Here is a 16,910-nt window from a genome sequence, read left to right as displayed (position 1 = left end):
TGGCGCGTAAGACTGTGTGCGTGCGTGTATGTGTGTGTGTGTGTTGTGTATGTGTGTGTGTGTGTGTATAGAGAGAGAGGGGGGGGAGAGAGAGAGAGAGAGAGGGGGGGAGAGAGAGAGAGAGAGACATCCCCCCCCCCCCCCTTTTGTGTGCGTTTCTCTTACTTGGGTAGAAAAGCACGCACTTTTGTACCTCTACCCTCTATCTATTGCAAATGACTTTCGGCACTATCTATCGAAATGCACATCTCAATACAGACACACAGAAAAACCCGTACCTAGAGGTATTAACACATACATACACACACTTTTTTTTTTGTGAGAAACATACATACACACACACATACACATATACAACACACACACACACACACACATACATGCACACACACAGTCTTACGCGCATTTGGGAGATAGTGGCATTTGAAGTTTTGTATTTTTGTGCCTCTAGCCTCTATCTATAGCATCCATAGAAGTGTACATGCCATTTTTAGAGAGAGAGAGAGAGAGATTATGTGTGTGTATGTGTTAACACCTCTAGCTATGGGTTTTTTTTTGTGTGTGTGTGTGTTGAGATGTGCATTTTGAGAGATAGTTTCATTAGTCATTTAAACCCTCCCCCTCCCCCGCCCCCCCCTCTCTCTCTCTGTCTCTGTCTCTGTCTCTCTCTCTCTCGCTATTATTGAGACGGAAGAACTAAAAGATAATGGAGGAGAGAGAGAGAGAGAGAGAGAGGGAAATAAGAACCGTTTTTACAATAGATATTGGAGGAGAGAGGGAAAAACTGAACTAAGAACCGTATTTACAAAAGATATTGGAGGAGAGAGAGAGAGAAAGAGAGAGAGAAGGGAGAGAGAGAGAGAGAGAGAGAGAGAGAGAGAGAGAGAGAGAGAGGAATTGAAATAAGAACCGTTTTTAAAATAGATATTGGAGGAGAGAGGGGAAAATTGAACTAAGAACCGTATTTACAAAAGATATTGGAGGAGAGAGAGAGAGAGAGAGAGAGAGAGAGAGAGAGAGAGCACGAGATGGAAGTTACATTTGCAATCTATCTTATAAAGCTACATTTGCATCAGTTAGGACAACCTACAAGGTAGGTGATTACCTTTTTTCCAATCGCCCTTGCTTTTTATTTGGAATTCTTTGCTTCCTTAGGACACATTGTGTGTGTGTGTGTGTGTGTGTGTATGTGTGTGTGTTTGCATCATTTAAGACAAGTTACATTTTCAAAATCATTAAAACCATTCCAATCTGATAATTCGTGAATTCTTTGCTTCCTTAGGACACATTGTGTGTGCGTGTGTGTGTTTGCATCATTTAAGACAAACTACATTTTCAAAATCACTGAAACCATTTCGATCTTATAATTCATGAATTCTTTGCTTCCTTAGGAAACATTGTGTGTGTGTGTGTGTGTGTGTGTTTGTGTGTTTGCATTGTTAAAGACAAGCTACATTTTCAAAATCAATTAAACCATTCCGATCTTATAATTTGTGGATGCTTAGATTCTTGGGAGGGGAAAAACGAACTAAGAACCATTTTTTCAAAAAGGTAATGGAGGAGAGAGAGAGAGAGAGAGAGAGAGAGAGAGTAGTGATTGATTTATCTATCCATATGTTCAAGCTACATCTGCATAAATCCTCCAAACCATTATGATCTTATACTTTGTAGACGATTATATTATTAAGACTGAAGAACTAAAAGATAGGGGAGGAGATAGATAGAGAGAGAGAGAGAGAGAGAGAGAGGGGAAAGTGAATTACGTTAGTGTATTAGTTAGAGACAAGGCCATGATGTGGTTGGACCAGTAATCACCGAAGTTAATTGTATCTTTCCTAGGAGCATCTTGATGAGCTTGCAGTATGTCTAGAGACAAGCTTGCACCCTCTACCCTAAGTGATCTAATCTAACCTCATATTTGAGAAGCTAGCCTTGAGAACTAAGCTCGAGACGTGAGGTGATTGGATGATATAGACACAGAGAGAGAGAGAGAGAGAGAGAGAGAGAGGAATTGAAATAATTTAGTGTATTAGTTAGAGACAAGTCCATGATGTGGTTGGATAAGTAAGCTCCAAAGTTAATTGTATCTTTCCTAGGAGCACCTTGATGAGAAAACAGTATGTCTAGAGACAAGCCTACACCCTTGCCCTAAGTGATCTAATCAACCTCTTAACGAGAGTAAAGGATTATGTATGTTTCATGTCATGTGCACTATAGCCATGAGAACTAACCTCGAGAGGTGAGGCGATTGGATATTAGGTGAAGCTACATCTTGAGAGGGTTTCCTGTACTTTTAAATCAAGGGCTACAGCCATTTGCTTTGCAATTCTGACACACCCTATGATGTCTACCTCCTTCTGCCACATCCTTAGGAACTCTAAGCCAATTGGATGATGATGAACCTACCATCTCTGAACTTGAGAAGGCATCTAAGCATTGTGTTTTAATAGGTTGGCTTAGCTTCATTCACAAGAATCTAAAGCCATTAAACATATTTCTTTGTGATGATCATCGAAACCATTCTGATCTTATAATTCATGGACGCTGCTACTATTTTGGGAGCACTAGCTTCTCTCCACAACTTTTGTTTATCCAAGTAGGTGATTACTTTTTTTCCAATTGACCTTGCTTTCTATTTGGAATTCTTTGCTTCCTTAGGACACATTGTGTGTGTGTGTGTGTGTGTGTGTTTCATGTCATGTGCACTATAGCCATGAGAACTAACCTCGAGAGGTGAGGCGATTGGATATTAGGTGATCTTATAGTTTGTAGATGATTATATTATTGAGATGGAAGAACTAAAAGATAATAGAGGAGAGAGAGAGAGAGAGAGAGAGAGAGAGAGAGAGAGAGAGAGAGAGAGGAATTGAAATAAGTTAGTGTATTAGTTAGAGAAAAGTCCATGATGTGGTTGGATAAGTAAGCTCCAAAGTTATTTGTATCTTTCCCAAGAGCACCTTGATGAGAAAATAGTATGTCTAGAGACAAGCCTACACCCTTGCCCTAAGTGATGTAATCAACCTCTTAACGAGAGTAAAGGATTATGTATGTTTCATGTCATGTGCACTATAGCCATGAGAACTAACCTCGAGAGGTGAGGCGATTGGATATTAGGTGAAGCTACATCTCGAGAGGGTTTCCTATACTTTGCTTTGCCATTGGATTTTTCATTCTGACACACCCCATGATGTCTACCCCCTTCTGCCACATCCTTAGGAACTCTAAGCCAATTGGATGATGATGAACCTACCATCTTTGAACTTGAGAAGGCATCTAAGCATTGTGTTTCAATAGGTTGGCTTAGCTTCATTCACAAGAATCTAAAGCCATTAAACATATTTCTTTGTGATGATCATCGAAACCATTTTGATCTTATAATTCATGGACGCTGCTACTATTTTGGGAGGGGGAAACTGATTTCAGAACCATTTTTGAAATGATAATGGAGGTGACATAGAGAGAGAGAGAGAGAGAGCGAGAGAGAGAGAGAGAGAGAGAGAGAGAGAGAGAGAGAGAGAGAGAGAGATGTATAGTTCACTTAGCTTTACTTTTTTTTTGGGTTGTTTTTCTTGCAGGTGCTTCATTTTATTGTTGGACTAGCACTAGCTTCTCTCCACAACTTTTGTTTATCCAGGTAGGTGATTAATTTTTTTCCAATTGACTTTGCTTTCTATTTGGAATTCTTTACTTCCTTAGGACACATTGTGTGTGTGTGTGTGTGTGTGTTTGCATCGTTTAAGACAAGCTACATTTTCAAAATCATTAAAACCATTCCAATTTTATAATTTGCGAATTCGTTGCTTCCTTGGGACACATTGTGTGTGTGTGTGTGTGTGTGTGTGTGTTTGCATCGTTTAAGACAAGCTACATTTTCAAAAATCATTGAAACCATTCCGATCTGATAATTCATGAATTCTTTGCTACGTTATGACACATTGTGTGTGTGTGTGAGAGTTTGCATCGTTTAAGACAAGCTACATTCATTGAAACCATTCTGATCTTATAATTTGTGGATGCTTAGATTCTTGGGAGGGGAAAATTGAACTAAGAACCAATTGCGAGAGAGAGAGAGAGAGAGAGAGAGAGAGAGAGAGAGAGAGAGAGAGAGAGAGAGAGAGTAGTGATGGATTTATCTCTCCATATGTGAAAGCTATATTTGCATCGTTTAAGACAAGCTACATTTTTAAAATCATCCAAACCATTATGATCTTATAGTTTGTAGATGATTATATTATTGAGATGGAAGAACTAAAAAATAATGGAGGCGAGAGAGAGAGGGAAAATATAATGGTGGATAGAAGTGAATTAAGTTAGTGTATTAGTTAGAGACAAGGTGATGATGTGGTTGGACCAGTAATCACTGAAGTTAATTGAATCTTTCCTAGGAGCATCTTGGTGACCTGGTAGTATGTCTGAAGACAACCTTGCACCGTTTACCCTAAGTGATCTAATCTAACCTCATATTTGAGAAGCTAGCCTTGCTTCTCAACGAGAGTAAAGCATCAAGTATGTTTCATGTCATGTGGACTATAGCCATGAGAACTAAGATCGAGACATGAGGCGATTGGATGATAGGTGGGGCTACACAGACACATAGAGAGAGAGAGAGAGAGAGAGAGGGGGGGGGCGGGGTGGGAAAATATAATGGTAGGCCAGAAGTGAAATAAGTTAGTGTATTAGTTAGAGACAAGGCCATGATGTGCTTGGACCAGTAATCATTAAATGTAATTGTATCTTTCCTAGGAGCATCTTGTTGACCTGGCAATATGTCTAGAGATAAGCTTGCACCGTCTACCCTAAGTGATCTAATCTAACCTTCGTTTTGAGAAGCTAGCCTTGCTTCTCAACGAGAGTAAAGCATAAAGTATGTTTCATGTCATGTGGACTATAGCCATGAGAACTAAGCTCGAGACGTGAGGCGATTGGATGATAGGTGGGGCTACATAGACACACACAGAGAGAGAGAGAGAGAGAGAGAGGGGGGGGGGGGATGGGGTAGGCTAGAAGTGAAATAAGTTAGTGTATTAGTTAGAGACAAGGACATGATGTGCTTGGACCAGTAATCATTAAATGTAATTGTATCTTTCCTAAGAGCATCTTGATGAGCTAGCAAGCTAGAAGTGAAATAAGTTAGTGTATTAGTTAGAGACAAGGCCATGATGTGCTTGGACTAGTAATCACTAAATGTAATTGTATCTTTCCTAAGAGCATGTTGATGAGCTGGCAATATGTCTAGAGATAAGCCAACAGCCTCTACCCTAAGTGGTCTAATCTAACCTTCATTTTGAGAAGCTAGCCTTGCTTCTCAATGAGAGTAAAGCATCAAGTATGTTTCATGTCATGTGGACTATAGCGATGAGAATTAAGCTCGAGACATGAAGCGATTGGATGATAGGTGGGGCTACACTGAGAGAGAGAGAGAGAGAAAGAGATAGAGAGAGAGAGAGAGAGAGAGAGAGAGAGAGAGAGAGAGAGAGAGAGAGAGAGAGAGAGAGAGAGAGGGACAAAAAAATATAATGGTAGGCCATAAGTGAAATAAGACAAGGCCATCATGTGTTTGGACTAGTAATCATTAAAGGTATTTGTATTTTTCTTAGGAGCATTGAGCTGGCAGTATGTCTACAGATAAGCTAGCATCCTCTGCCCTAAGTGATCTAATCTAACCTCTTTGAGAAGTTAGCCTTGCTTCTCAAGGAGAGTAAAGGATTAAGTGTGTTTCATGTCATGTGCACTATAGCCATGAGAACTAAGCTCAAGAGATGAGGTGATTGGATGATAGATGGGGCTACACACACACACACACACAGAGAGAGAGAGAGAGAGAGAGAGAGAGAGAGAGAGAGAGAGAGAGAGAAATATAATGGTGGATAGAAGTGAAATGAGTCCATGATGTGCTTGGATACGAAAGCTCCAAAGTTAATTGTATCTTTGCTAGGAGCACCTTGATGAGTAGACAGTAAGTTTAGAGACAAGCCTGCACCCTTTCCCTAAGTGATCTAATCAACCTCTCAACGAGAGTAAAGGGTTATGTATGTTTCATGTCATGTACACTATAGCCATGAGAACTAACCTCTAGAGGTGAGGAGATTGGATATTAGGTGAAGCTACATCTCGAGAGAGTTTCGTCTACTTTTGAATCAAAGGCTTTCTTTGCAATTGGATTTTCCATTCTGACACACCCCATGATGTCTACCTGCTTCTGCCACATCCTTAGGTACTCTAAGCCAATTGGATGATGATGAGGAAAGCTCGCACCTAAAGGTAACAAATGCCATGGGGTGGGTAGAGGAGGCTAATGCATGGCAAGGGGAGGATAGGGGGATTTGATTTTTGAAATAGGCGCTAGGGCCATGTGCCTTCCATGTGGATTTTTCCTTTTAACATGTCCTATGATTTCTACTTCCTACCACCATATCCTTGGTCACTCTAAGCAACTTACCGCCTTTGAATCCGAAAATATTTGCATGAGTGCTTGGCAAGAGCTCATTCACAAATATCTCAATCCATCCAACTTGATTCCAAATTCTTTGCTGAGAGGAGATGGGCTAGAATCTTTGGGTATCTACCTCCTAAATACGTTGGTATGCTCACTTTTGATTTGGTAATCATGCCAATTGATTTCTGCTCATGTTTGTTCTATGGAATCCGTGTGATCCAATTATACAATTGAGCCAATACATACCTGAAAAGGTTTTTGTATTTTGTTTTGGATGCAGCTCCGGAAATGGATTCTACTATTGTTGCAAATCTTGGGGAGTCGGGTCTCCATGGGCAACAAAGCCTTCGGGCAATGAAGCGAGCTGTAAGGGTGGAGGGCTCTACAATTTCTGACATTTTGTTGTCATCTTTTCGTGAGCCACATAGTGTTCATGTGACAAATCAAGTTTTTGCAAGGGCGGAGACTTCATCCCATGGAGCAAATCAGGGTCCCAAGTTGCCTTCAAAGCGTTTTAAGTCTAGCCGCGAACGTCGCACTGTTGATATAATGAAACGACTTAGAAGGGGGAGAGCTTCAACCCATGCAACTAAGCATTCAAGTCATTACAATCTTTTAAAGTCCATTCAAGCCATGTGCGAGGATAATAAGGATGCATGTGCCATGAACACACGATATTTGGCCTCTTTATGGGGAGAAATCCATTTAGATGGTGGTGCAGTAATAGCGCAGGGCATGGGAGAATTCCCTGGAACTCTCATTGCAAGGATTTCTCAAATTGAGAATAGCGTTAAGGACTCTAATCAATGGATGCAGCAGATTTTGGGGAGAGGTGGAGAAGGGGCAGTTGTATGTGAGAATGGGTGTAGAGTACAAGTTAATAAGCTGAAAGAACAAGTTCAGGTACTGTCAACTGAGGTGTCAATGTTCAAAGTTGGTTTAAATAGGCTAATTGCTTTGATGATCAGGATGAGCCATAAACTAGAGCAGGTCGCAAACCGTGACAATTAAGAGACTCCTGAGACTTTTATGTCACTTTTTGTACTGGAACCCCAAATGCTTCTATGGGATTCCTGTAGTTGGGTTGCCCTTATGTTATTTGGCACGACAAGTTTTTTGCAAATGATCTTATTTACTTTCATTTGAGGTATATATGGCAATGGAAGATAATTTAATTCAATATTTCAATTGCCTATTGTTCCTTCCCATTTTCGTTTTATTTAAGATATACCCAAATATTTGTAATTTTTTGCATCATGTATTCGCATAAATGCTGATGCAATGCTTATACTTTTTTATTTGAAAATATTCATTCATGCACACATCGTTTCTTGAGATGGTCAACTTTGAGTTTTTAGATATGTTAGCTTTGGTTTTTATGTTTCAAATGATGGTTGCACATATGGTATTGTATTTTGCTCATATGTTGAAAAAATATGAGCATTAGTCATACCAAAGATAGTGACACACTGAAACTTGGTCATGGGACACTATGAGTTAAATGCATAGATGGTCCGCTCTCAATTTTAGATAGATGGGAAAAGGATGGCTTTGCTAATTAACCTTGCTTCTTGCTTTTCTAAATTATTTTCTTCCTTAGGGCACATTGGTCGAGATACATCAATTTTGTCATGGTTAGGGATGATGCATAAGTTATTTGATTAAGCTATTTTTCCCTTTGAGGAATAGATATTTATGTAGTTCGTTGAGTGGATACAGAAGATGGCAAGACAAATAGAAGAGAGGCTACATTCAATACGTTCTCATAGGAGAAGATTATTGGATTCAACGCGGGCGGCCCGTCGCGCTTATGCTATACAAAGAACAAGGTCTAAAACACAAGGTGCTATAAGCATTAGTAGGACTTTGCAGTCAACATAATCAGATACATGGATGCAGTAATGTAGCGTGCATTATGGCTGAAAATACAATGGACCTCAACACTTCAGTAACAGTAGGTAGAGTGCATCAACATGCTTCAGTGATAGGTACACCTACTCAAATGGATTCAACACGAGCGGCCCATCGCAGTTATTCTATACAAAGAACAATGTTGAAAACACGAGTTAGAAGCGTGAGGGTGGCTGTGGAATCTATGGATGTACTAGAAGACGGCCTTCGCAGACAACAGATTCAAATGCATGGGCACAATAATGTAGCGTGCATTGCTGAAAATACAATGGATGTCAATACTTTACCAACTGTAGATAATGAGCATGAACATGCTCCAATAATAGGTACAACTACTCAAATGGATTCAACGCGGGTGGCCTATACAAAGAACAAGGTCGAGAACACAAGTTGCTAGAAGCGTGAGGGTGGCAGTGGAATCTATGGATGTAGAAGTTGGCGTATGCAGACAATAGAATCAAATGCATGGGCACAGTAATGTAGCGTGCATTGCTGAAAATACAATGGACCCCCATACTTCACCAATAGTAGGTAATGAGCATGAACCTGCTCCAGTAGTACGTACAACTACTCAAATGGATGCAACTAGGGATGCTACTCATTTAAGAGCCCAAAGGCATGTTGTTCACAACAGAGCTGTGATTTTGGGTGCAGGGGGGAGCCTCTCTATCTTGCATGCTTTTCCGTTAAGGAAAAATGTAGAGCACCCATCTTTGTATCCACTGGTCTTCAATGCTCTTTCTCGTCATGCACTCGGATCCATGGATCATACATACAGCTTTTGCCAGGCTCAACTATGGAAACAAGAGACGCGAATGCATATGCATCAAGTTGTGGGCAAGCACTGTTGCAAAGTTGGGCGTGTGTCATTGTTGCCATTAGAAGAACCACCAGAGATTTTGAGAGTGCTACTGCACGAACATGATGTTAGAAGCAGACTGTTTAAGAAAAACATTAGGGCTTATAATATTGCCATGGCATTTGTTTCATTGGGAGCCCATGTTGATCAAATGTTCCGTGGGAATGGGGGTATACAAAACTTTCGGGTCCATGGTAGTGTGTATCATCGAGTTGGAAATTTGTTGCCCGATGAGGCTAGGCAACAGATGCCACGTTTTGCACACTTGTACGTGTATGACACTGATCATGAACTAGAACACCGTTTGCATGGGATGCCTGGTTTGGATCTAAGTATTTTGGAGTTGTTGCAGAGGATGATGCACGAGTGCAATCCATATGCCAGTGCATTGATGGCTATCAGGCAAGTGCTAAGAACAAATCCACATACAAACCTGAGGATGGTTATTTGTGAGAGCCACTCCACCTCAAGGTAGTACTTGGCTCCTATGGCTAGCGAGGTTGCTGCAATCATGCCAGGACAAGGGGATGACTTCGATATTGGAAATTGGGACATTCAGATTTTTAGCCACAATGGGTTTGTGCGTACAATATCTAATTTGCACCGATCGTACATGCCTCTCATGTATGTTCTTTTGTTCCCTCGGGGGGAAGATGGTTGGCATCCATATATCCCATATAGTGATGTTCCTAATCACATAGCATTGCACCAGATACATGGACAGAGTTGTGTCACCCAGCGCATATTGTTTGCAAGTGAGATATGATACAAATGCATGTCTTTTGCATGGGGGTAGATTACTGCAGCAATACATGGTTGATGCCTATAGTAGCATGGAAGAGTCCAGGTTGGTGTGGATACGAAACAACCAAGCTTCCCTACGTGCTGAAGTCTATCAAGGGTTGATGGACATGGTGAATACAGCTGATGGGACACGTACTGTGCTTGGCAATGCTGCAGGGCATAGGGTGGTGTTGCCTTCTTCTTTTATGGGAGGGCCTCGGTATATGTGCCAGCTATACCAAGATGCTATGGCAATTGTCAGGAAAAGGGGCAAACCTGATTTATTCATAACATTCACCTGTAATCCCAAATGGCCTAAAATATCTATAGCATTGTTGCCCGGGTAAACTGCACAAGACCGTCCAGATTGGACAGCCCGTGTGTTTTTCCAAAAGCATAAGGACATGATGCAGTCAATTACAAAACATAATTTGTTTGGGAAGGTGGCTGGATATGTGAGTGTGATAGAGTTTCAAAAGAGAGGTCTACCACACTCACACATATTGTTGATATTAGAAGGTGGTTTCAAACCCGTGGAGATCGGTCACTATGACCGATTAGTGTGTGCAGAGTTGCCAGATAAGGTAATGTTCCCAGAGTTGCATGATATTATTGGGCAATGCAATGTCCATGGTCCATGTGGTGCACTAAATCCATCTGCAGCTTGCATGGTTGATGGAAAATGCATTCTCATTATCCACGTGGATTCTTGTAGACTACTGTTGTTGGGAATGATGGCTATCCAGTTTACATGCGTCGTGATGATGGTAGAAAGATACAAGTGAAAGGGGGTGTGATTGATAATCGTTGGATCATGCCATTTAATCCTTTCCTCTCCGTGAAGTACAAGGCACACATAAATGTTAAAATATGCTCCACAATCACTGTAGTTAAGTATTTGCATAAATATGTGTACAAAGGTCATGACAGAGCCATTATCAGGATGTAGCTAAATAATACTGGAGAGCGAGGGCATTTGCACAACATAGTTGACGGTGGCATTGATGAGATTAGTAGTTACTTAGATGCACGTTACGTGTCAGCATTAGAAGCATGTTGGCAGATTTACGAGTATGCCACACACGATGAAAAACGAGTGAAAAACCCGTTGTGCAAAGATTGTAGGTTCATCTTCCGATGCGCAATAACGTCATCTTTTGAGATGATGATGATTTGCAAAATGCTGTAGGCAGGGAACAAAATCGAAAGACCACCCTCACAGAATGGTTCACTTACAATCAGTTGCAATATGACGCAAGCAACTTGTTGTTTGGTGACTTGCCTTACAAGTTCGTTTGGAACAAAACCAGTAAGCGGTGGACTAGAAGACAAAAGGGGAATACCATCGGTCGGATGTACAATATTTCCCCCTCAGCTGGTGAGCTCTACTTCATGCGTATGCTTCTTAATGTGTGCATGGGATGCAAGTCCTTTGATGACCTACGTACTTTTGATAGTCAAGTGTATCCTACTTTCAAGGCAGCATGCATCGCACGGGGATTGTTGGAGAGTGATGATGAATGGTTTGTGTGTATGCAAGAGGCTGTGTTTTATCAAAATAGTGCACAATTGAGACACCTATTTGTCACAATATTGGTTTTCTATGAGCCAATGTCTCCTCGACTTTTGTGGGAAAAATTTTTCGCTGAGCTTTCGGATGATTTTGTTTATATATTGGAATCAAGTATGGGGAATTTAATTGGTCGTCGTGAACTAGCGATAAAGAAGGCTGTATTGCACTTGGAGTACATTCTTCAACAACATGGGCGAAGGTTGGCTGAGTTTGATGGAATGCCTGTTGTAAATAGAACATCTTTGTTAGAAGCTAGAAATGGCTTATTGCAAGAAGAGAGAATGTTTGATTGTGTGAAAGCACAGACTACCCAACAAATGGAAATGTCCTTGAATCACTGTCAACGTGCTGCATTCGATCAAATTTTGGCAAGGGTCTATGGAGATGGTGGTGAGGTCTTTTTTCTCGATGGTATAGGAGGGTCTGGAAAGACCTTTCTCTACAATTGCTTGCTCTCTCGATTGCGTGGGGAGGGGCTCATCGTTTTGGCATGTGCATCTTCTAGGATTGCTGCATTGCTACTAGCCAATGAACGCATGGCACACTCACGATTCAAGATACCATTGGAGCTAGATGGTACTAGCAGTTGCAATATTAAGGTTAATAGTCAACTCGCAGATGTTTTGAAGATGGCTAGGCTGATAATATGGGATGAGGCACCCATGACTCATCGGTTTGCTTTCGAGGCACTAGACAGAACATTACGAGATATCATGTCCAATGAGCAACTTTTTGGTGGGAAGGTGATATTGTTGGGGGGGGGATTTTAGACAAGTCTTGTCAGTTCTTCCAAAGGCAAGACGAGAGGACATTGTCAATGCTACCTTATGCCACTCAAGGATTTGGGGTCGCACTACAGTATTGAAGTTAACGTAGAATATGCAGGTCCTGTGGAATGGTGATAATTGTGATGAGCAAGAGTTTATGCAATGGGTTCTGGACATTGGCAATGGGATAAATAGATGTACAAAAGAAGATACTGTTGTGATTCCATCGCATATGCTTTTAGAGACAAAGTCCATGGAAGGCCTCATTGGATGGGTGTATCGAGGGCTTGCAACTGTTTTGGACTGTGCACCATACTTTCGAGAGCGCGCTATTCTTGCACCTCAAAACATCGAGGTTGATGCAATTAATGTTACGGCATTAAAGGCAATGCCCAGTGAGGAAAGGGAGTACCTAAGTGCAGATTCAGTGGACAACTTAAGGGGAGATTCCTTTTTGTTTGCAGTCGAGTATTTGAATTGTCTTGATCTTGGTGGTGGATATCCCCCGCATCGATTGGTTTTGAAAAGGAATGCCCCTATAATTTTGTTGCGTAATTTGAATCCTCGCCAGGGTTTGTGCAATGGGACACGGTTGATATGCAAAGAGTTTCACACGAAAGTGTTAGAAGCTAAAATCATTACTGGTACCAATGTTGGTGATAGAACATTTATTCCAAGGATAACATTCATTCCAACCAACCTTAAACTTCCATTCGACATAAGGAGATGGCAATTTCCTATCCGATTGGCATTTGGCATGACAATCAATAAGTCACAGGGCCAAACATTGTCTCTTTTGGGGTTGTACTTGGTGACACCAGTATTCAATCATGGCCAACTATATGTGGCATTTTCACGTATCCGAGCATCAAACGCTGTTAAGGTTTTCATTTCGCAGAGTGCATCTGATGCCAGGGGCGAGGATATGGATAATACTTCTACCACAAATGTTGTGTACAAGGAAGTTTTGCAATTGGCAACAGCAAGAGCCTAGGAGTATGACATTGCTCTTTCAAGCCCTCCTCAAACTTTCTTGGGTGGCAAATCTTCATTTCGGTAATCTTTGTATAGCTTTTTTTAAGTTCTTTCAATATTCCAACTATCATAGGTCTTTGGGAATGTTGGCTATTTATACAAATATGAAGTGGGATGTAATATTTCATGATTGTGTCCTTGATAATGTTTGGATTTCATTTTTCATTTGAGTTATGGGTTTGCAATACACTACAGGATATTTTCTCTTCAAAGCTTATTGTTTTTTCCAGTATATGTAGATTGACATGTGCATTCTTTTTTTGCAATGCGATAGGATGTCTAGGCAGTTCACATTTGTCACCGAAACAAGAGCGCAGGTGCAAGGTACATAGTTGCTTAACAACCACATTTTATGTTGACGTGTTTAAATGTATAGTCTCTCACTTTTAGAAAATTGCAGATCCTGTGGGCTAGGGATCTTTGGAGAGCGCACAACTATTGTTGGATTTGCTTGAGTTGGAGAGTACCTTGGGTAAGAACCGTGTACATTGTTTGTTGCCTTATTTTTGTTAAAACAAAAGGTTTTTTTGGATTATATGTGAGTGGGAAAACATGCTATTGTTTATCTTTTAAGACTGTTCCTGATTCAAGGTTTCTAATGAATCTCCACGTCCAAAATCCTTTGGATGGATGAGTACATTTGGGATATTATGCTGTCCTGGCTTGCCGGCTTCATAGGGATGATGGACCACAAACCATCACTCTTCACTGGCTGGGATACTATGAATGTGTGCGAACACGAATTTTCTATCGAGGGCAAAATGGGGACTACACGTACACCTTTGTCAGCGTTGTTGACAGCCCTTTGCGTCTGAGTAAGTACTCTAAAGAATGAGTTGGGTTTTACAAACATACATGTATAAAAGTTTTATGGCTCAATAATTATAGTTCCTAAATTATCTTTCTATATGATGATGGTCCAGATACGATTATTGGTACTCCGTCGTATGTTCGTAGCCATGGTGGATGCGGCAGACGTGGTGGACGTGGAGTGAATGGCCGTCGCAGGCTTTTCCCTGCAGTACATGGCCGCAGACTTTTCCCTTAGGGATGTTTGTGTGTCTATTGTAGGTTTTGTATGTTCAGTTATGACTTTATTTGTGGCTGTGTATTTGGATATATCAATCAGTTGTTTGATGTAGCAATTGCATATTTAGACATGTGACTGCACTTTTGGATGTGATATTTTAAAGTACTCTGTCATAGAGAAATTTTTTTTGGACGTGGCAGATGTGGAGTACATGGCCAGTGCAGGATTTTCCCTATAGTACATGGCTGCAGACTTTTCCCTTTAGGGATGTTTGTGTGTCTATTGTAGATTTTGTATGTTTAGTTATGACTTTGTTTGTGGATGTGTATTTGGAAAGAGTTTCACACGAAAGTGTTAGAAGCTAAAACCATTACTGGTACCAATGCTGGTGATAGAACGTTTATTCGAAGGATAACATTCATTCCGACCAACCTTAAACTTCCATTCGACATGAGGAGATGGCAATTTCCTATCCGATTGGCATTTGGCATGACAATCAATAAGTCACAGGGCCAAACATTGTTTGTTTTGGGGCTGTACTTGGTGACACCGGTATTCAATCATGGGCAACTATTTGTGGCATTTTCACGTATCCGAGCATCAAACGTTGTTAAGGTTTTCATTTCGCAAAGTGCGTCTGATGCCAAGGGGGAGGAGATGGATAATACTTCTACCACAAATGTTGTGTACAAGGAAGTTTTGCAATTGGCAACAGCAAGAGCCTAGGAGTATGAAATTGCTCTTTCAAGCCCTCCCTAAACTTTATTAGGTGGTAAATCTTCATTTCGGTAATCTTTGTATAGCTTTTTTTAAGTTCTTTCAATATTCCAACTATCATAGGTCTTTGGGAATGTTGGCTATTTATACAAATATGAAGTGAGATGTAATATTTCATGACTGTGTCCTTGATAATGTTTGGATATTATGCTCTCCTGGCTTGCCGGCTTCATAGGGATGATGGACCACAGACCATCACTGTTCGCTGGCTGGGATACTATGAATGTGTGCGGACATGAATTTTCTATCGAGGGCAAAATGGGGACTACATGTACACCTTTGTCAGCGTTGTTGATAGCCCTTTGCGTCTGAGTAAGTACTCTAAAGAATGAGTTGGGTTTTACAAACATACATGTATATAAGTTTTATGGCTCAATAATTATAGTTCCTAAATTACCTTTCTATATGATGCTGGTCCAGATACGATTGTTGGTACTCCGTCGTATGTTCATAGCCACGGTGGACACGGCAGACATGGTGGATGTGGAGTGAATGGCCGTCGCAGGCTTTTCCCTGCAGTACATGGCTGCAGACTTTTGCCTTAGGGATGTTTGTGTGTCTATTGTAGATTTTGTATGTTCAATTATGACTTTATTTGTGGCTGTGTATTTGGATATATCAATCAGTTGTTTGATGTAGCTATTGCATATTCAGACATGTGACTGCACTTTTGGATGTGATATTTTGAAGTACTCTGCCATAGAGAAATTTTTTTTTGGACGTGGCGGATGTGGAGTACATGGCCGGTGCAGGCTTTTCCCTATAGTACATGGCTACAGACTTTTCCCTTTAGGGATGTTTGTGTGTCTATTGTAGATTTTGTATGTTTAGTTATGACTTTGTTTGCGGATGTGTATTTGGAAAGAGTTTCACACGAAAGTGTTAGAAGCTAAAACCATTACTGGTACCAATGCTGGTGAAGAAACATTTATTCGAAGGATAACATTCATTCCGACCAACCTTAAACTTCCATTCGACATGAGGAGACAGCAATTTCCTATCCGATTGGCATTTGGCATGACAATCAATAAGTCACAGGGCAAAACATTGATTGTCAATAAGACAATCAATCCCGTATTCAGTCATGGCCAACTATATGTGGCATTTTCACGTATCCGAGCATCAAACGTTGTTAAGGTTTTCATTTCGCAGAGTGCGTCTGATGCCAAGGGGGAGGAGATGGATAATACTTCTACCACAAATGTTGTGTACAAGGAAGTTTTGCAATTGGCAATAGCAAGAGCCTAGGAGTATGAAATTGCTCTTTCAAGCCCTCCCTAAACTTTATTAGGTGGTAAATCTTCATTTCGATAATCGTTGTATAGCTTTTTTTAAGTTCTTTCAATATTCCAACTATCATAGGTCTTTGGGAATGTTGGCTATTTATACAAATATGAAGTGAGATGTAATATTTCATGACTATGTCCTTGATAATGTTTGGATATTATGATGTCCTGGCTTGCCGGCTTGATAGGGATGATGGACCACAGACCATCATTGTTCGTTGGCTGGGATACTATGAATGTGTGCGGACACGAATTTTCTATCGAGGGCAAAATGGGGACTACACGTACACCTTTGTCAGCATTGTTGACAGCCCTTTGCATTTGAGTAAGTACTCTAAAGAATGAGTTGGGTTTTACAAACATACATGTATAGGAGTTTTATGGCTCAATAATTATAGTTCCTAAATTATCTTTCTATATGATGCTGGTCCAGATACGATTGTTGGTACTTCA

The sequence above is a fragment of the Dipteris shenzhenensis genome, chromosome 23 (assembly GCF_047967505.1).
Source record: "Dipteris shenzhenensis isolate YYH24624 ecotype China chromosome 23, Dip_SZ_1.0, whole genome shotgun sequence".
NCBI classification, from domain to species: Eukaryota; Viridiplantae; Streptophyta; class Polypodiopsida; order Gleicheniales; family Dipteridaceae; genus Dipteris; species Dipteris shenzhenensis.
Note: the sequence above shows the minus strand (reverse complement) of the source record.